This window comes from Capsicum annuum, chromosome 6 (assembly GCF_002878395.1).
Source record: "Capsicum annuum cultivar UCD-10X-F1 chromosome 6, UCD10Xv1.1, whole genome shotgun sequence".
In the NCBI taxonomy this organism is placed as follows: Eukaryota; Viridiplantae; Streptophyta; class Magnoliopsida; order Solanales; family Solanaceae; genus Capsicum; species Capsicum annuum.
In genome coordinates this window covers 137766595-137789294 of record NC_061116.1, presented here as the reverse complement: position 1 = coordinate 137789294, position 22700 = coordinate 137766595, and the positions used below count along the sequence as shown (strand labels likewise).

The following is a 22700-nucleotide window of genomic DNA, read 5'->3' as shown; positions in this document are numbered from 1 at the left end:
AAACACTTGTCAATATGATGGTAAACCACATGAAGACTCATACAAGCACCTATTAGAGTTTACTAAGTTGAGTGACAACTTCTATTACAAAAAGTTTTTGATGAATACGTGAAGTTGACACTATTCCTCTTCCCACTAATTGTGGAAGCAAAGCAATCGTTGCAGAATTAATTAAAAGTATTAATCACATCTTGAGATATTGTCTTAAAAGTTTTGCAACAGGTTCTTCTCATCTATAAGAAAAAAAGATCTCAGAGGCAGGATTTCTGGATTTGTTCAAAAAGATGTCAAATCCTTCCCCCATGCTTAGGAGAGATACAAGGGATACTTGAGAAATTGTCCACACCACCATCAGCCCAAGTAGATTATTGGGCATAATTTTATTGAAGTATTGATTCTAGACTTTAAGTATTTATATGATACTACAACTCAAGGGAAAATTTTATCCAATAGTTATGATGCATTTCTCAATCTTATGTTTTGCAGGTCACCGAGACTATTCAGAGCCCTATAGAGTGTTCACTTCTACACTAAAAACACAAGGTAAGTTAGAGCTAGATGATTATCCATTATTCAAGCAGATATTGGGTATTCATGTTCCTTAATGAAGCATAGTTTATTAGCTCCAAATATAGGTCAAGTTTAAAATGAACAACAGGTTCAGGCGGTTGCATGTTTTATGAGAAATGTGGTGAAAATCATGCTTACTTTAGATTTTTATTAAATCCAAAAACTATATATTATGTGGGGTAATAAAATTACAAAAACCACCCAAATTCCTCTTAGGGTGGAAATTAGTAGGTCGAAAGACAACAATATACACTGCAAGCTCAACAAGTGAGCAATTCTTAGGAAGAGATAATGAAAAAGTTTGTAGGATAAAAATCTCAGATTGTGAATGAAATTAAGAATTCCATTCATGAACTTGAGTGTCAACTGGTCCAACTAGATTCATCATAGCATGAAAGACTTGTATGTGCACTATCAAGTGATACAGGGAATAATACTAAATAGGTAATAACAATCTCACTTAGGAATAGGCAACAGCTGGTTGAAGCTCCTCTAAAAATAAAAACCAAGATGTAAGTGTAGAGTCGTTGGATGTAGAGCCTCCAAAAAAAGAGAATAACTAACTAGGATAAATACAAGAATCCACCTCATTTACTATAAAGTTTGATCCCAACACTAACTCCAGAGATATGACCTGAGTAAGAAGAAAGAGGAGAAAGAAAGGTTATTGAGCAGCCTAAGATTTTGTTGAGAGACTTCCACTATCATTCCCACAAAGATTCCAGAAAATCAAGGAGAATGTAAAGTTTTAGAAGTTCCTTGGTGTATTCAAGCAACTTCAAATCAATATCCCCTTGATTGATATATTGAGGGACATGCCTAAATATACTAAATACTTAAGAGGGGTGGTGGCTACAAAAAAGACATGTAGAGTTTGAGACAGTTGCACTCACTAAAGAGTCACTAAAGACATGACTAAATGATGCAAGATGGTTTTGACCTTGAAAGCATGTTTTGAAAAATAATATTTGAATGACTTCTCTTAGAACGCTTAGGCTCTTTTACTTGGCTTGTTTGTGATTTTTAGCTTAAATTTGAACACTTATTATTTTCTTAATTTAATGTTATATGGATCCTTCTAGAGTTGAAATGTGCAATGTGTGTGAGGTGTTTGTTGATTTTTCATGCTTTTATATTGATGTCTAGAACTTTCCCAATGTGTTTGCAAAGCAAAATGAGAAATGTTTAGTTTAGGAGATGATATAGGTATTTCTTTGTGTCACGACCCAAACCTGAGCCTAGCCATGATGGCTAATCTCAAGCCCACCATAGGCCGGAGACAAACCCCTTAGCCCTACCTCAAGATCACATAATATAAACAGCGGAAACCAACCAAACCAATGATAGATAAATAATACCAAATAAAATGTAAAGAGTCAAAACAAGGCATCAACGACCTCCCAATCCTGTCCATGAAATCTTCTAAACCAAGAATACTAACTAAGTCGGGACATGCCACTGACTATGACAAGAAGAATCCAAAATACTAAGATAATAAACAAACCACTGAAATGACCTGTCCTTTCAAAAAATGGAGGCTCACTACTTCACAACTAACCAACACATGTACCGAACCACCTAACACTGCACAGGAGCAATATAAAATTCCTCTGAACCTGTATCATGAAATGATACAGCGTCTGGGGATGGTCAGTGGGGCGAGCACTAGCAAGTAACTTGAGGGAAAGGAATAAAATAGTGCACTTATCAAAATCCAGTCAAAACCACATGCACAACATTTATATATATATATATATATAGGATGTCGAGTTAGGGACAAGGATCATGAGCATGAGAGTAAACCATTAACCTGAACTGTATAGCTCACATCATTCTAAAGAAACTCATGGATTACATGGGTCTGACTCCCCCTATCGGGAGAGCCCTAGTGCGTTTTTGTCACACGTACCAAGGAAATCGAGGATAGAATAAAGACACCAAGGCGATAGCCATCCAAAATATAATGTGTATCTAGACACATGGTCATATAAACCACCAACATCGACGAACACTATTTCCAGTTTTAGTCCCCTCGAAACTACACCTTCACGGTGAGCCACACATTTTCCTTTAAGCCCAATTAAAAATAGCTTACACATAAATCAACCATTAACCCAGGATTTATTTATTAACGCATTTACCAACACGGTATTTTCATACCAATATGCTTGTAAGTTATTCCATATATTCCAAACCAATCCACATAACCATTAGACTCCCAAGTTCAATTTTAAATCCAAAACCATGGCCACCAAGGGCATTCCAAAACCATTGTTATCTATTTATCCTTTAATGTAATGCAATGGGTTCAAAAATAAGTTCAATTATGTGAATAACTATATTTAAAATTAAGATTTGTAAAGTTAGTTGAGGTTAATACCATTATCAAGCCAAAATTCATCCAATTTGGGGAAACCTATGTCCCTCATTCCAACCATTACAACAATGCACCAATTCAGTCCCAAAAGCATCAAAAAAAAAATGAATAACCCATTTAAAATATGGGACAAGTAATTCAAGTAATGATAACCAGAAACCCTCAGCACAATTTCGAACCAATCAATTAAAATCACATGAATATTCAATAAATTAATGCCACAATTTAAAAGTCAAGTTAAGGAAAGAGAAACATGCCTGAAAAACAAAAGAATTTGAAGAGAAATCAATGTTTGGAGCTTTAATGATGAATCTCTGTAAACCCCTTGAGGAGAAATCGAAGTTTGGAGCTTTAGTAATGAATATCTATACAACCCTAGAGCTTTCTTGGGATGGGAATTGAAGAAGAAAGTAGTAGTAAATTGATCTCTAAAATTGAAAAAAGGGGCCACCTAGTGTTTATAAGTCGTTCAAGGGGTAAAAGGACCAAAAGCCCCTCACTCCAAGTGAAAAAAAACAAAAACTAGACAAAAAATACATAGCAGCATGGCGCTCCACTATCGCGGAGGTTAGCCTCCATGCAACGTCCTTATAGCGGAAGCTAAGTGGCATGGCATGCCACTATCGCGGAGGCTTACTACTTCAAGGTCCCAAAATTACCCCAAACCCCTTCTGAAAAATTCAAAACATCCTTTTAGCACCCTTCGTCACAATCCAAGTCAAAAATTAACATTACGTGCATGGGAGGGTCAAAAATAAAATGATGAAAATTTTTACAGTGTCCGACATTATTCCTTCCTTAGGATCATTTGTCCCCAAATGAGAAGTTAGGACATATTTCGCATGAGAATAGCAAGAATGTAGTAGAATGCAGTGACAAACTCAAAATATTTCAAGAGGGAAATGAAAGTCATACCATAAGCACTTTCATCCAACACGGGGAACAAAAATGAGTACTTGGCTTTCATATCTTCTTCAGACTCCCATGTAGCTTCTTCTACCTTTTGATTTCTCCAAAGAACCTTTACTAAAGCTTCATCCTTTGTCCTAAATCTACAAACTTGCATATCCAATATCTTAACTAAGACTTCCTCATAAGAGAACAAATCCAAAACACTAACATCCTTAACAAGTAATATTTAAGAAGGGTCTCCCACACATATCTTAAGCATGGACATATGGAAAACAGAATGAATTGAAGCCAAACTCACTGATAACTCTAACTCATAAGCAATATCTTCAATTATCCTTACAATTTGGTATAGACCAATGTAAGAGGGAATGAGCTTCCCCTAATTCCCAAATCTCATGACTCCTTTCAAAGAAGAATCCTTCAGGAACACCTCACTATTTACTTCAAACTCCAACTCCTTCCACTTTATATCTGCATAAGACTTTTGGCGACTTTAAGAAGTGTTAAGACTTTCTCTAATTACCTTCACTTTATCCATGGCTTGGTGAACTAAGTTGAGACAAAACAACCTAGTTTCACTTAACTCAAACCATCCAATAGGAGGCCTAAACTTCCTACCATAAAGAGCTTCAAAAGGAGCTATTTGAATAGTAGAATGGTAATTGTCATTGTAAGAAAACTCAATAAAAGAAAAATAGTCAACCCAACTACCTTTAAAATCAATCACACAGGCCCTTATCATATCATGTAAAGTCTGAATAGTCTGTTCCACATGTACTTCCATTTGAGAGTGGAAAACGATGTTATGATTCACTTGAGTACCTAAACCATTCTGAAAGAAACCCCAGAAGTAAGAAGAAAATTGTTTAGCTCAGTCAGAGATGATAGACATCAGCACCCCATGCAGCTTTATTATCTTCTGAATGAACAACTTAGCATAATCCTCTCCTAAGTAGTTGACCCTTACCAATAATAAATAAGCAAACTTAGGCATTCTATTCGCAATGACACAAATCGAATCATACGAAACTGAGATCGTAAAAGACTTTTAACAAAATCCATACTTATCAATCCCACTTCCACATGGGCAATTCTGTCTTTTGAGATATGCCAACAGGCCTTAAATATTCTACTTTGGCTTGCTGACAAAACATACACTTAGAAAATAAATTTGCCATATCTCTCTTCAAATTATTCCACCCGCAGATTTCCTTCAAGTCATAGTAAATTTTATTTAAACTCAGATTAACTATATATCTAGACTCATGAGCCTCATCCAAGATTCTTTCCTGCAGCCATCAATATCAGGAACACACAACCTTTCTTCATACCTCAAGATGTTATCTCCCCCAATCTCAAAAACTATAACCTCTTGCTGATCCACATCATCCTTAATCTGCATAAGTATGTGATCCAAAGTTTATTTCTCCTTCACCTCAGCACCAAAATATGACTTAACCACTTTCTGAACAATTACTCTTCCATCCTTAAAGTCTTAAAGATAAACTCCTAAGTTAGCCAACTTGTGAATATCCTTCACCAACTCTTTTTTATCTTTATCAACATGAGATAAGCTCCCCATATATAACCTTCTAAGAGCATCAGCAATAATATTAGCTTTATTTGGATGGTAGTGAAGGCTCATGTCATAATTCTTAAGTAATTCGAGCCACCGCCTTTGCCTGAGATTGAATTCCTTTTGTGTAAACTCATACAGCAAGCTCTTATGGTCTGAATAAATATCCACATGCACCTTATACAAATATGGCGCCAAATCTACAAAGAAAAAACCAGCCTCCAACTCTAGATTATGAGTTGAGTAAATTCTCTAATGAACCTTAAGCTACCTGAAAGCATAGGCTACCACCTTACTATGCTACATAAAAACACAACCAAGTCCCATATGGGATGCATCACAACACACAACAAACCCATTATTGCCATCGAATAGAGTTAAAATAGGTGAAAAAGTCAACTTATCCATTCTTAAAACTACCTTTATAAGCATTAGACCATAAAAACTTAACCTTTTTCAGAGTTAACTTCATTAGCAGAGTATCAATAGATGAGAAACTCTCCACAAACCTCCAATAATACCCAGCTAAACCCAACAAGCACCTAATGTCGGTTGGAGTAGTTGATCTAGGACATTTCTTAACTGTTTCAGTTTTTTGTGGATCTACCTTCATCCCCTTACTAGAAAGAACATACCCAATAAATGTCACAGCACTTAGACAAAATTCACACTTAGAAAATTTTTCATATAACTTCTGCTCCTTATGAGTTTACAACACAATTTGGAGGTGATTTACATGATCCTTCTCACTTTTAAAGTACACCAGGATGTCATCAACGAAGACCATGACAAAAAAATCTAGTAACTTCCTGAAAACCTGATTCATAAGAACCATGAAAGTAGTCAGAGCATTAGTAAACCCAAATGACATATCCAAAAAACTCATAATGGTCATACTGGGTTTAGAAAGAGGTTTTAGAGATATCATCCTCCCTAATTTTCAACTGCTGATAGCTCGAACGAAGATCGATCTTAGAGAAACACCTATCACCCTGAAGTTGATTAAAAAGGTCAAAAGAGGATACTTATTTCTTCATTGTAACCTTATTCAAATAACAATAAACTATAAATATGCAAAGAAACCCATCTTTCTTTTGCATGAAAAATATAGAGCACCTTAAGGAGAAATGCTAGGACAAAAAAATCCCTTATCAATAAGATCCTTCAATTTCTCCTTACGTTCCTTTAGTTTAGCCGGAGCCATCCAATAAAGAAGAATAAAAATGGGACGGGTATCTAATAGAAGATCAATCCCAAAATCTATTTCCCTATCAGGAGGAATTCCAAGAAGATCATCAAAAAATACTTCTAAAAATTCATTAACCACAAGGAAAGATTGTAAAGGACTTTCAGAATTAGAATCCTTAACCCAAACTAGATGATACAAACACTCCTTGGAAATTATTTTTTGAGATCTAAGATAAGAAATAAACCACCTTTTTAGTACTAAGGAACTTCCTTCCCATACAATTATTGACTCAATAGGAAAGTGAAAACTTACCATTTAGGTTTAACAATCAAGCGAAGCATAGCATGAATGGAGACAATCCATCCTTAATATTACATAAAATCCACCATATTAAGTTTTATCAAATCCACCAATGTCTCCTTATAAGAATGGACACCACACAACCCCTATAGATTTTTCTAGCAATAATAGATTCACCCATCAAAGTAGAAATAGAAAAAGGGTCAATAATATTTTCAAGACCAAATCCAAAGTGTACAGCCACATAAGGGGTCACATGAGATAGGGTAGAACCCAAATCAAGCAAATAATAAACATCACAGGAAAAGAGTTGTAATATACTAGTATCAAATTTTGAGGATACCTCAGAATCCTGATGAGTAGCAAGTGCATAAAGGTGATTTTGTCCATTGTTAATACCTAAAGTGATGACCTTATATGTAGGAGCAGAAAAAATGGTGACTGGGACCTTATTAGCTCCAATGGAAACTTTAGCTATAGGAAAATTCCATTGTATATGACCAAATAGACCACAAATGAGACACAAGATCCTTCTCTCCTCAGAATATCCATGGTGAAATTGTCTACAAAAATGGTAAAGAGGATAAGGTAGGGATGACTGAGCTCCACTAACCTGAGACTCGGCACCCTGTGCCTTACGTCCACTGCTATATTAAAAATAATAATCTCCTAAAGGCTTAGGATAAAGAACACTAGCTGATTAATAAGAATTTCCCCAATTCTTCCTCTTAGCCTACTGTTCTATTGATTTGCACCCTACTCTGCATATCCAAACTTCTTTGTCTACCTTTATCACATCTCTACTTGCTTTCTTTTTTCATTCTTCCTATGTTGCATATAAATCATCAACCTGGATATATCCATATCATTATTTAGCATCACATCCTTAAATTTTAACACCAACTCTTGAGACAAACCAGAAGCAAACTTCCTTATTTTGGACCTTATATTAGACACTAATTCTAGAGCATAACGGGATAACTACTAAAACATCAGATCATACTCCTTAACACTCATCTTACCCTACTTCAAGTTCAAAAACTCTTTGACCTTATCCTTCCTCAGCTCATGACAAAAGAAATGATCAATAAAAGCACCTAAGAACTCATCCCATATAGTCATTTAAATGATATCACCCCTCATCTTTTCCCATTCCTCAATCCACTAGTAAGCCACATATTTTAACTGATAGGTAGCAAACTCCACACCCTCTAAATCAGTAGCATGAATAACCCAAAAAATCTTTAATATATTATGAATAAACCCCTGAGGAACCTTCTTAACCTTAAAGCTAGTAAAGGTTTAGGGATTTAACCTTACAAACTGTACAACCTGAGTGACCTCAGATAAACTAACAACAGGAACCACATGATGTAATACCCCATACTTTTACCTAGCTTAAATTTATCCTGAAGATATCAAAGACATGATTTAAATATGAATACACCTTTATATATGTGTAATTTTCAATATTTTGACTTTTTGTTGTGTGTAAAATTGAATAAGCTTTCCATTGATACCAAATTCGCCTAAATCTGATAACCGGATAAGAAGTTATGGCGATTTAAAGTTTCAGTCATAAAACACCATCATTTCAGCCAGAGGTGCATCGCGCCATAAGCCAAAATGACGCTTGTCAGTTTCCAGAAAGACTCCGTGATTACACCACATTACGGAGGGATCCTAAATCCCAATTATCCTTTTTCTAGTGAATCTCCGCGATGTCCCTGCATCGCGCCAAACTTCCAAATCAAAAAAAAAGTGGACATGCGATAGCTTCGTATCGCGCCATCTCCCGATTTCCCAGTTGTCAAATTCTAGAGACACGGCACAATAGCACCGTGTCTCGCCATCCTACCAAATCAGAAAATTTTGATGAAAAATAAATATTTTGTCTAGGGATAAATTGGTCTTTTCCCAAGGTTTTAACACATCCAGGTGCGGGATTTAATCCCTAAAAATATTTCAAATCATTATTTACTCAATTTTTCCCCAAATTAAGAACATTCTCTCCGAAGAAACAAAACCTTAGCTTTCAAGAAATCAAAGCCAATTCTTAGAATCTCTCCAAGAACTTCAAAAAACTTACAATCAAGGTATGTCAAGTGTTGATTCATGGGTCCCTTTCACCCATGAAGCTCAAGAATCTCTTTTTCAAAGTTCAAGTAAATGAATTTCTATAAATCCCATGTTGGGTTGATTTTGTTTATGTTGATAATGACCAATTGAATTCTAATCCATGTTTGGTGATAAATTTTATGTGGAATTAGTTATTATATGAGTAGATTTATGTTAACCCATGATTAAACCCTTGAATTGTGAAATTAGAATTGAATCAGGATGTTTAATTGTTGTGCAATGTTGTCTACATATACTATGTTCATTATGTGCTTGATGAATTGCCTATGTGAACTAATAAGAGAAGAAACCATGCCATGATTAGTTTATGTGCAAGTTTTTGATAAATTGTCCATGAGAATGGATTAATGCCATTATATAGTATGCAATTATATATTCCCCATTCATGTACAAGTGAAATACCCCAAATGTTCGTTGAAATGTCTTAATGAATGAATCGTGAGTATATAGCCATTTTTGGGCTTTTAGGCTTGTGTCATGATTTACATATTAAGCTATCAAGTCCTGGGGGTATCTAATACCCAAAAGTTTAGTGGTGTGCCTAGTGCCAGTGTCATGTTTTCATGATATCCTCAGTCAAGCCATGTTCAGTAGAATTCAGTCAGTCATGCAACTCAGGAAAACTCAGTAAACTTAGTAATCCTAGTAATCTCAAAAAGTTCAGCACTTCGATAATCTCAGTAGTATTCCATCAGTCAACGAAACTCAATAAACTCAGTCTAGTTTAGTTCAGTTAATCATGTTTAGTGTCTATTTAGATGGGAGTAGAATTTATCACCGAATGAACCCAAGGATGAGGACACACACTGACAGTTGAGGGTGTGATCCTTAGAAGAAATCCTTGTATTTTAGAACTGTGTAGCCAGCATAGGTTGATCCATCAACACTAACAGATGAGGGTTGATGAGGTGGATAAACACTGTCAAATGAGGGTCTCACCAGTCTCTTTTGGGGACACTGTCAGATGAGAGTCACCCATAGCTTGTCTTTACCAGTGGCATGGTATTGACACACTTCTAATTAGGGTTACAGATTGGATCCTAACCTAGATATATTTCTTTATTTAGGGCATGTTGGTTAGATGATTACTTCCCACAGTTATAGTTTCAGACTCAGTCTTAGTAATAGAACTCGGATAGTTCTTTAAAATTTAAGGACTGCCAGATAAAGTCAACTTAGAATAGTACAGAACTCAGTTAGTTCCATTAGAACCAAGACTGTTAGATATAGTAGCTCAGTATCAGTTATATCAGTTATCAGTGACTCATTTTATCAGTAATCAGACTCAGTAGTCAGTACTATCACGAATTCAGTCACAGTCACTTATTCATGCATGTATTCTCATGTTCATGTTATTCAGTTAGTTAGCATTGTTCATATATTTGAACCCTTTTCATTCATCCTACCTCATTTGCATACTAGTACATTCAAACGTACTGATGCATTTGCACTATGGTGTTTTATACCATAGGCTCAGAAGTACGAGCTCTAGAGCATCAGTAGCATTCCAGTTTCAGCAGTCAAAGTTAGCAGTGAGTCCTCATCCTTCAAGGACATAATCATTACTTTATTTCTTCATTACTTAGTTTATTTTAGTAGTTGGAGTCAGTTGGGGACACGTTCCATCAATTCCTTATTCAGACAGTTTAGAGGCTTTCAGACTATAGTGTTTTCAGACTAGATGTTTTCAGACATTATTTTAGGTTTGGTATTGTCGTACCACATTATTCATATATAGTTTTATCAGATGTTTATCAGTTTTGAACCTTATGGCATGTTTTAGCCTACTATTTCCATATTTATACATTATATTATGCAGTGTTCAGGCACAGATATCAGTCATGGGTTAGCTTGTGGTCATTGGGGTCATGAGCGTCGTGCAGTATTTCGTGTACCAAATTCGGGGTGCTATATATGATCAGACCAAAGAGACTGTGACTCCACCAACTGAGCAAGAATACTAATAGACTTACTAAATTTTCATTAGATATATCTCTCTGAGGTGACTGAGAATGACTATCACTAGCCCAGGAAACCCGAGAAGGACTAGTAGGGATCAATGAAACCCCACATGGAGCACTAGAGTTAGGAGTAGGGACCCTAGATTGGATCTTCACTCCATAAGTAGGGCGAGTTCCCTCCACATCTTTCTCAGGTGGGATAGAGTTTTCAACAGAGTTTCTAAGACCATCAGATCTTCGAGAAAGCATGACCTTAAGAGCGAGTAAGCTAAGAGTTAGAGGAATTTCATAAAAACTAGACTATATAGCCTGAAATAGAACACAAAAAGGGGAAATATTCCTAAATGCCTTATAGCCTCCCCCTTAAAAGTGTGGTTCACTAAACATCCATAAAAGGGACTCTACTCGACATGAATTTGTGGACACCTGGTGACCCTAAACTATGCAATGATACCAAACTTCCACAACCCAAACCTGGTCCTAACCATCCAAAATATAATGTGTATCCAGACACATGGTCATATAGACCCCCAATATTGACAAACATTGTTTCCATTGTTAGTCCCCTCGGGACTACACCTTTATGGTAAGCTACACACTTTCCTTTATGCTCAATTTAAAATAGTTTACACATAAGTCAACCATTAATCCAGGAATCATTTATTAAGGCATTTACCAACATGGTATAATCATACTAATATTCTTAAAAGCTATTCCATTTATGCCAAACCAATTCACATAGCAATTAGACCCCCAAGTTTTATTTAAAATCCAAAACCATGGCCACCAAGGGCATTCCAAAAATATTTTTATCTATTTATCCTTTAATGTAATGCAATGAGTTCAAGAACAAGTTACATTATGTGAATAACCATATTTAAAACCAAGAATTTTAAAGCGAGTTGAGGTTAATAGCATTATAAAACCAAAAATCGTCCATTTTTGGGAAACCCATGTCCTCTATTCGAACTATTAAAATAATGCACCAATTCAGTCCTAAAACCATCAATTAAAAATTGTATTATCCATTTAAAATATAGGACAAGTATTTCAAGTAATAATAACAAAAGACCGTCAATCTAATTTCAAACCCATCAATTCAAATTAGATGAATATTTAATAAATTAATGTCATAATGTAAAATTCAAGTGAAGTAAAGAGAAAAATGCCTAAAATACAAAAAAAAATTGAAGAGAAATTGACGTTTAGAGCTTTAATGATGAATTCGCTGTGAAACCCTTAAGCTTTATTGGGTTGGAAGTTAAAGAAGAGAGTAGTAGTGTTTTGATCTTTAAAATAGATGAAAAAGAGGTCATCTAGTGTTTGTAAGTTATTTAAGGAGTAAAATGACCAAAACCTCTCACTCTAAGTGAAAAAATAAAAACTAGATGAAAATTGCATAGCGGTGTGGCATGTCGCTATCGCGGAGGTTAACCTCCGTACCATGCCCTTATCGCGTAAGCTAAGTGTTTTGGTATGATACTATTATGGAGGTTTACTGCCTTGAGATCCTAAAATAACCCCAAACCCATTCTAAAAATTCTAACACTTTCCCAAATCACCCTTTTAACATCCCTCATCATAATCTAAGTCAAAAATTAACATTACATGCACGGGAGGATAAAAAATAAAATGATCAAAATTTTTATGGGGTCTTACACTTTGATTAACCTATTTTTTATCCTTTACTTTACCTACTCACAATGGATGATCCTAGTTAGCCCCATTAAGGTTTTAGCTTATTCTTTGATAGCCACATATGAAGCTTAATTCTTTTCTTTTAATAATATTTTAATTTGATTCAAAACTCCTAGGCACTCTAATTGACAAAATAATAATTAGAAGGAGTGAGAATTGAGAAAAGAGAGATAGTTGAAGTGGGAAGCCCGCAGAAATAGTCCAAGGGTGAAAGTCATAAAAAAATTCATATGCTATTGGTAGGGAGTACAAATATAAGAAGAGATTGGAAAAAAAAGTTTGATAAGTGTAAAGATATGGTAAATCAAAGAAATCTATGGATGAGAATAGCAAAAAAAGTATCGGTTGATTTAAGAGTGAGCAAACAATAAAAAGTTTGTGATGTATTAAAGTTCTTAGGGAAGACAATCACTATTTTAGCAAAAATAATTTCTACTGTCTCGTAGCCTACATTACAACCTGAAAAGTCCTACTTGATTTTTGATTTGACATTCTTATATTAGTGTAGTAGTACACTAAAGGCAAACTTATGGTTCACAATATATTGCATGTGAAATTTCTTTTGAGAATGAGTGAAAAATTATTCCTATACCTATTATAGCTTTAATTTATATACTTGTGAGTGAATATAGGTAACTCTCTTGTTCTAAGGGAAAATGGTTGATAAAAGATAGGTGAAGTATTTGATCACTTGATTTGGTTAATTGTATGACTTTTATAATATCATAGAGTTGGTTCTGAAGGTTAAGAGTTCTTGGAGTATTGTTTGAATATATGGTATGAATGAAACATATTTAATAAGATCTTGCCATCTATTATAGTCGTTGTAGTCTTAGCTTGAGTAATCTTGTTTCAAATGGGTATAGTTGTAGTAGAGTTTACTTCATGAGTTCATATCTTACTCGAGGACAATCAAGGGTTTAAGTGTGGGATGTTGACGCGAGGCTAAAACCTACCTTATTTTACCATCTTTTGCCCCATATTTGATTCTATTTTTGGTATTGTCTAGAAATTAAATAATGTGATTTATGCTTGTGTTTCATGATTTTATTATATAGGAGTATATTGAGGTGTTTCGAGCTTAAGCAACAAGAAAAAGAGCATCAAAATATCAAAAGGAACCATGGAAGAATCTACGTTCCATGCATTAGAAAGGAGTGCGGAAGGGCAGAATTTATTATTCCTTGCGCCACTACTGCTTTGTAGCAGTATCTAGATTTGGGCTACTGTAAGGAAAATATTTAAGGCTTGCACCACTCACGCAAATCAATATGTGGCACAAGTTTAGCCACTGGTTTAAATTTTAGGTTATTCTTTATGTCACAGCTCCACTATTGGGTTGTGGCGCGAATTGAAACTTATGCTAACCCGATTAGGAACGGTTTTTGACATTATGAGGGTTTCTAAACTCTATATAAACTATTTCCACATTTTTTATATAAGGAAAACAACTAATTAGTAAAAGGCAAAGGCTATGTCAAAGCTCAAGAACAAGGTTTAATTTATTTCTTATATTTTATTTTTTGATTTTAGCCTTGTAAATTTCACGATCCAATTTACGAGTCATGATGACACCTACTAAAATCCTCCAGTAGGTAAGCCAAACCATAACCCTTAGCTAATGCAATGGATCAATTTGGTAGGAAATTGCCCAACATAGGCAGAAATGAACAACACGCTTAAATAATATAAAAGTCATTCTAAATAGATAATATAGTCAAATATGATACCAATCCCTAAACCTAGTAGAGTCAGTACTAGAACACCTAATAATGTTAATAATTCAACCCAAATGTCTAAAAATAGTCAATACATCTCTCTCAAAATAAAAGACTAAATATAAAGATAGAAGGAAATGGGTGACTCAAACTCCAAGATCTCATCCTATCTTCGAGATAGTAACACCGCATGAACTTGGATCAACGGCGGGAATTAGTACTCAGATCTGCATCAAAAAGGTACAGAAGTGTAGTAGGGGTACCAAAACAGTGGGTACTCAGTAGGCATCATTGGATGACTGAGCTAAGTCATGATATAAGAATGATAAAATAAAAAATAACATAACTAAGTCAGGGTACAAAATCAAACCTAAATCATCTCCATCATAACTGTACATAAATAGTGCATAAACTAAAATAATAACAACAATATAATGTAAAGAATCAAGCACAAGCAAACATAACTATGAAATTGGTTGTCATATGCCAATTGGTGAAGAAAAGTAAATAACCCATCACAGCCTCCCACATGACTGGAGAGTACACTCAAGAGAAGAATAGTCTAAGTATGCATCATTTACAACTAACCATCGTCATCATTTAACCATCATTCCTTAATTCACCATTATTTGATATTACACCACCACTAGCAATATACCAACATTATTCCATAATCTACTAGTCATCCATTAATCACCTTTTATGACTAATATTAGATATCAACTAGTCACCATTTATGCACTAAGCATCTTTTATTCACTACACACCCCTTAGCAATTATTCATCACTTTATCATTTAATCATGTTATGCTAAATGCCCAGACTCAAACTAATCATATATATATAAGCAATAACTAGAATTAAACCCATCATAATATAAACAATGCCTGAAATTGAACTGGTGATAATATAATCAATACCCAGAATTAAGCCAGTCATAATATAATCAATACTTAGAATTGAACCGGTCATGATATAATCTATACCCAAAATTGAAATGGTAATAATATAATAATCATCCTCTTAAATCATATCATCAATAACATAACCAAAGCATAATTTTAGGCAATACACATTCCCAAAGCTAGAGTAAAGGTTTAAATGGCGTACAGGTTTACCAAAGCCACCATATTTCATAGCCTAAAATGGGTTGAGTCCATTTCTTGTCCTCGAGTTCCATTTTACACAAAACTCTATCCGAACTAGTCTTAAGGTAATCTAAATCCACTTTTAGATATCAAACAAGACCTAACTAGTCCTAAGAAAAGGAATTCACCTAAAACAAGAACAACTAAGACAATTATGCCTAATTAGAGTAATCTAAGACATTCGCATGCTATACATGAGGAATGAAGTCTAATTCACCTAAAGCAAAAGGGAACAAGCTAAGTATTTCAAGCGTATGGTATCAAAATAGCCTAAATTCCTCAACTAACCCCAAGTCTTGCATTCCCTAAACCAACACCTAAAACTCATCCCAAAATTTAACAAGATATCATCAAAATTTAACAAGATATAGCTCAATCTAACAAGGGATAAACCTAGCCTACCTCGACGTCGAAGAAAGATCAAAGAACCACTAAACCTTATCTTTTTCCTTTTGAGTAACCTCCTTAATATGCCAAGCTATCAATATCACATTGTACACATAAATATGAGAATAAAGATATCTATATTGCACCATTGCGCTTCGGGTTCAAAATGACATCAAAATCCCATGTAGGTTCCACTTAAGGAAATCATATTTCTGAAGCCAACCCAACGTTCAAACATGATCAAGGAATTATAAGCCTTAATAATAGGTGAAAACCAAGATAAAACTTTGTCCAAATCAATCCCTTAAGCTATTGGAATTTTGGTCAAGAAATCATTAAAAGCCACAAAGAAAAAGAGTGAAATCCTACCTTAATTCAAATGATAATCATAAAAATATTTGTTAATAAAGCTCCAAAGTCACCTAATAGTATCAATTTTGAGATATCCTACTCCTTACATTTTTTCTCTCTCAAGGTATGGATGAAAATTGGGCTAATTCGCGACATAAGGGGCCTATTTGTACCTCCAACAAGTAATCGGATGTTTTAATAGCAATATGCAGGTTTAAAATCGCACTACATGGAATCAAGAGAAGGTGTTGAAGTCACAACAACATTTACTGTAATTGCACTATCCCCTCTGCCACGGGTACTGCAATCGCAGCGCTTGGTGTGCGATCGCCGACCTATCAGCTATCAGCTAAAACTTGGTAATTTTTCCAAGTTTTTGTCAAGGCCTCAAGATTTATTCGGAACCCCATATATTCAAAAAAAACTATGTAACCACACTAAATTTAATGTTGCAGATACAATTGCAAAGTTGGATTTTTTATTTGAGGTTGTTTTGACCAAATGTGTGTCCCATTCCCATATTTCAAAATTTTCAACTTCCAGACCAATAGGTCAAAATGAGGTAGGGTGCCTTAAGATATAAACCAAAGATCTACATAGACTAGAGTAGATATTTTGGAGCTGCTCGAACAGCCAGAATTTGCATACGAGATTATTTTACTATAGTTTTTGCTCGGTGTCTATTTGGAACCAATAAAGACTTTAAAATAGGGAATTATCTCTAAAAAACAAATGAACTACCTGGTAAATGAACTTTCAGTCCCAACAAGTCATAAAATACTTGGGGAAGCTATGGAAAATCTCTAACGACGAAAATAAGCGAAAATGTAGAAAATGACCTAAAGGGTTATTACAGTAAACTCATGATATCTCTTCTTCCAAACAGATTCATGAGTAGATAAACCTTAATTTCTAGGGTTGTGGTTGACCATGAATGTTTCGTCTTGAAAATCATATTATCTATTTTGTTTTCTTTCTATTTTGTTATTTATTTCTTCTTTCTTTCAATTATTTATTTGATTGATCACCTTGTAAATATTATCTAGGGCTTGTTTGTTGGACTTGAAAAAAGTAATGACATATGTAAAAATAGGAAATAGGGATAATTTGTAAACCTTCTAGATAAAGGGAATCAATTCATCACTGAGGATAGATATATACCTTGTGACCTAGCTTAGTTGATACAGACAATATCTTTATGCACTTCACTATTAAACAATGACCATAGAAATATAGGAATTAGGGGATAGTTGAGTATGCTTAAAGTTGTTGTAAAGATGCTCAATATGGATATAATTAACCTTCAACTAGTAACTCAAGAAAGAAAATTAGATGAACGATTAGATACCGCAACTGGTTTGTCAAAACACCACAACCCTAGATCTTTTCTTGAATCTAAATTACAACACAGTCAATATACGAGTTTCTTATAATTATTTTTATTTAAATTAAGAAAACACTAATCACTTTGTTATTGGTCACCTACTGAATAACTCGAATAAGAATTCAAAGCAGAACTTCAATTCATCAAATGCCTATGGGTATGATATCTGGAGTTACATCCTTTATTACCTTTATGACCACGTACACTTGTATATGTGAAAGGACGCAATAATTATTCTAGTTTTCCATTGTGTTGCTTCTGTGTTGTTTGACCCTAGGTCTATATTTTCCTATGTTTCTACATATTTTGCTACTTTTTTTGATATTGTGTATGAATCTCTTATTGTGCCTATTCATATTTCTACCCTTGTATGAGATTCTTTAGTGGTGGACAGGGATTATTGATCTTGTGTAAAAATCTCTATAGGGTATGAAACCTAGGTAGACTTGATTATTCTATATATAACTGATTTTGATATTATCTTTGGTGATTGGTTAGCTTCCTATCATGCCATTTTGGATTGTTATACCAAGATCATGACTCTAGCTACTCTGAGTATGCTAAATATAGCTTGGAAGGGCACTCTTAAAAATTTGGGTTTGAAGGAAGTTATATCTTTTATACGTGCTCATCATATATTAGATAAAGAATGTCCATAGTACTTGAATTTCATTTGTGATACTAGGTGTTTTATCACCATTTCTTTTAGATTATATTTGTATTATTAGGAAATTTCAAGATATGTTTCCAATAAATTTGCCTAGTATGACTCCAGATCATGATGTTGTTTTTGTTATTGATGTTGAGCCTGACACGAAGCCCACTTATACTCCTCCTTATTGGATGATCAACCTGAGTTGAAAAAACTAAAGGAACGGTTATAAGATTTGTCAAGTAAGGGTTTCATTAGACCTAGAGTGTCTCTTTGGGGTGACATCAACTTATTATAGAAGAAGAGGATAGATCTATGCACATGTGTAATGACTATTAGCACTTGAACAAGGTGACCATCAAGAATAAGTATCCTCTTCTCACATTGATGATCTATTTGACTAGCTTAATATGCATTAGTGATTCTATGATTGACTTAAGGTCCGAATATCATTAGTTGAGGATTAGAGCTTTGGATATTCCAAAGACTATTTTTCAAATTTTTTATGGTTATTATTAGTTTTTGTTCATATTATTTGGGTTTACCAATGCCCTAATAGCATTCATAGAGTTGATGAACCAAGTATTTTGACAATATCTTGATTCCTTCGTAATTGTAATCATTGATGGCAGCTTGGTTTATTGTAAGAATGAGGATGACTATGTGTGATAGTTATGGATTGTGCTTCAAAAGTTTTGAGATGAGAAGTTATGTGTTATATTCTCCAAGTTTGAATTTTTTTTAGATTCTATTTACTTCTTGGGTCAAGTGGTGACCAGGGATGCATTATTTTTGATTTGACAAAGATAATAGTGGTTCATGATTGGGCTAGACCAACTTCCCCTATCAAGATCCAATGCTTCATTTGTTTAGTGGGTTATTATCAATATTTTTAGAGGGTTTCTTCTTAAATTTTATTTAATAGATAGATACTTGTGGGAGGAGCTTTCAAAAACTAAAGACATTATTGACTTCAACCCCTATCTTGACACTTTCCTAGGAGGTCATAGGTTTTACCATGTTTTATGATAAATTTGGTGTTGGTTTGGGAGTGATAATGATGTAGTAAGGTAAGGTGATTATGTATTCTTCTTTCCAATTAAATCCTTATGAGAAGAATTACCCTACCCATGGCATAAAGTTGGTAGTAGTCATCTTTGTGTTGAAGTTGTGGCGGCATTACTTATATGGGGCCTATTATGAGATCTTCTCCAATAATCATAGCCTTCAATACTTATTTACTCAATAAGATCTTTACATAAAACAACAATGTTGGATTAAGTTGAGTAAGGACTATGATCTAATAATTTTTTACCATCAAGGCAAGACAAATGTACTTGTGGAGGCCTTAAACTGTAAGGCTACTAGTATTGGGAGTTTAGCCTATCTCTTGACTTGAGAGCAACCTTTGGCCTTGGAGGTCCAGTCTTTATCTAACCAATTATTTAATCTTGATATTTTTATACTCGAAGATGTATTAGCCTTTATTGAGGTTAGATCTTTATTGAGGTGTATATTTGAGATCATCAGTTTAATGATGATAGATTTAGTGTAGTTTATGATAGAGTATTGAGTGGAAAGGCCAAGGTAGAATCTCTTAATTCTTATGGTTTTTTGATAATTAGTGGTTGATATTATGTGTCAAGGGTTAGTAGATGCGTTGGATTGATATTGGAAAATGCTTATTATTTTAGGTATTCCATTCATCCAGGTGCGTCTTAGATGTATCATGACCTAAAACAACATTATTGATAAAGTAGAGATATTATCAAGTAATTTATGTAGATAGTAAGAAGTAGATAAGGAAATCTTGAAGATGATGATCCAGCACCCATAGCTGGAGCCCCAGTTAGGGGGCAAAGCAGGGTTTTTGGTCGTCTTAGAGATAGAGGTCGAGCATGAAAAGCTGCTTCGACTAGAGGATGAAATAGGGAAGCCTCCCCCATTCTAAAGTTTAACTATGATAAGGATGACTATCAGATAGATGGTGCAAGACCAACTCAGGTTCCTCAGAGTCTAGTTGACACCTTAGTGTTAAAAGATTCCTTAATTTATGTATTGGGCCATTTGGATAGCTTTCCCTAGACAAGTGTTCCATTGGGTGTACTGGGTATTTTGAACTCTAGGAGGTATTCCACCTCTAGGATAGACTCATATTTATGGTTTTTTGACTTTATGAGTGCAACCATCTTCTTTTATACTCCTTCTTGTTGATTCACTACCTACTAGACTTACTATTCCTCCTATTTCTTTGGGTCCTATAATGTTTTTTTATGATTAGATAATGTTTGAGAGTTTCAGTCACTTGGATCCTCCTAAGTTCATTGGTGTTGTTAGAGAAGACACCTATGAGTTTTTTCTTGACTGCTAGGAGAGGTTGTATAGCCTCGAATCTCTTGAGACCCACAAATTTACTTATGTTACTTATCAATTAACTAATGTAACTAAATAATGGTAAAAGTCTCTTGCTAGTTGTAGGCCATTGGGTTTGCCTGTTATAACATAACTCAGGTTTTTAAGAATTTTATGAAGAGATCCATGCCTTATAGTTTAAGGGATTAGATGAGAGATGATATTGATCACCTGGAGTAGCGCTCTATGTTTATTACATAGTATGAAATAAATTTTAATATGTTATCCAGATATACCACTGTTAGTATCACTGTTGAGTCAGAGAGGATCAAGAAATTTATCAAGAGGTTGAAAAGTGATTATCAGTTGGCTATATCCCAAATGGTTGTTTCAGGAGCTTCTTTTCAAAGTACTGTGGATTATGCTAAGTTGATTAAATCAATTTAGTATAGTACACAAGGTAGTGGTGGTGTTGAGAAGATCCACTATCAGGGTAAGTTTAGTCGTTATGTATTCTGAGGTAGGAGTTTATTCGATAGAGGTTCTCATGGTTTCATGGTATACTAGTTCAAGCAACTTTATAGGGTTCAGATAGTAAGTCGGTGGTCTCTATAGTTTTTGGTAGCCAGAGGTCAGGCCATGCGGGCAGGGGCTCTAGATTTAGCTCAATGAGATAGTGAGGTCGTTCGGGTTCTTTTAGCCCACCTTATCTTGAGTCTAGTGGTATAGTTTATTACATATGTTATGAGATTGGTCATATAGGAAGGGACTATCCTCGGTGTGTATCTGGTTTATCCTAACAAGGTTTTGAACTTCATCTTTGTCCTACTCATATTTATGTGATTATAGGTGATTCACAAAGTGATAAAGGTAGTGCTAAAGGTACTTGGGATGGATTTTTGGGAGATTGTGGTAAAGGATGTAGGGTTTCTCAAGCTAGAGGTAGATGTGGTTAGTGCTATACTATACCTGGGAGACTATAGGTAGAGGCCTCTAAAGCAGTTATCATATGTATCATCTTAGCTTTCCATTTTTCTGTGTTCGTTCTCTTTAACCTTGGTTCTACATTATCCTATGTGTATATATATTTTGTTGTTTAGATATTGCATATGAGTCTTTGCTTTGCCTATTCATATTTCTACCTCAGTAGGAGATTTTATTAGTGGCATATCAAGTGTACCAATCTTATGTAGTGACTATTGTAGGGCGTGATACCTGGATAAACTTAATTATCGTAGATATGGTTGATTTTTTATGTTATCTTGGGTATGGATTGGTTATCTCCCAATATGACATTTTATATTGTTATTCCAAGACCGTGACTCTAGCTACTCCAATGAAACAAAGAATAGCTTGAAAGGGTACACTTTTGGGAACAAAGGGAGTTATATATTTTCTTCATGTTCATCGCATGTTAGAAAAGGGATTTTGATCTTACTTGGCTTTTATTCACAATACTAGTGTCCCTTCACTACTTTTTTGGATTTTTTTTGGGTTGTTAGAGAGTTTTAGTACTTTTACCCCTATCTTAACCTTGCCCAAGGAGGGTATAAGTTTTACCATATTTTGTAATGCATTCAATGTTGATTTGGGAGCGATGTTGATGCGGTAGAATAAGGTAATTGCTTGTGCTTCTCGTCAGTTAAAGCCTCATGAGAAGAATTACCCAACCCATGACATAGAGTTAGCAGTAGTCATCTTTATGTTGAACTTGTGGCAACGTTACTTGTATGGGGCCCATAGTGAGATCTTCTTCGATCATCATAGCCTTTAGTACTTCTTTACTTAATGGGAACTTAACATGAGATAGTGATGTTGGCTTGAGTTGCTTAAGGAATATGATCTCACAATTCTTCACTATCCAAACAAGGCAAATATAGTTGTGGATGCCTTATGTTAGAATAGGAATAGGAATAGGAATAGGAATAGGAATAGTATACAAAACCCTACTTAGAAAAAAATTGTAATGTAGTGTCTATAAATAGG

General features: G+C 34.7%; 1 non-coding gene across 1 annotated transcript; it reads right to left on the bottom strand.

The window, feature by feature from the left end:
* Positions 1–247: 247 nt before the first annotated feature.
* On the bottom strand, positions 248–353 carry LOC124899826. Its single transcript, XR_007057390.1, has one exon. It is a non-coding gene; the product is annotated as a small nucleolar RNA R71 (small nucleolar RNA).
* Between the last annotated feature and the right edge of the window lie 22347 nt (positions 354–22700).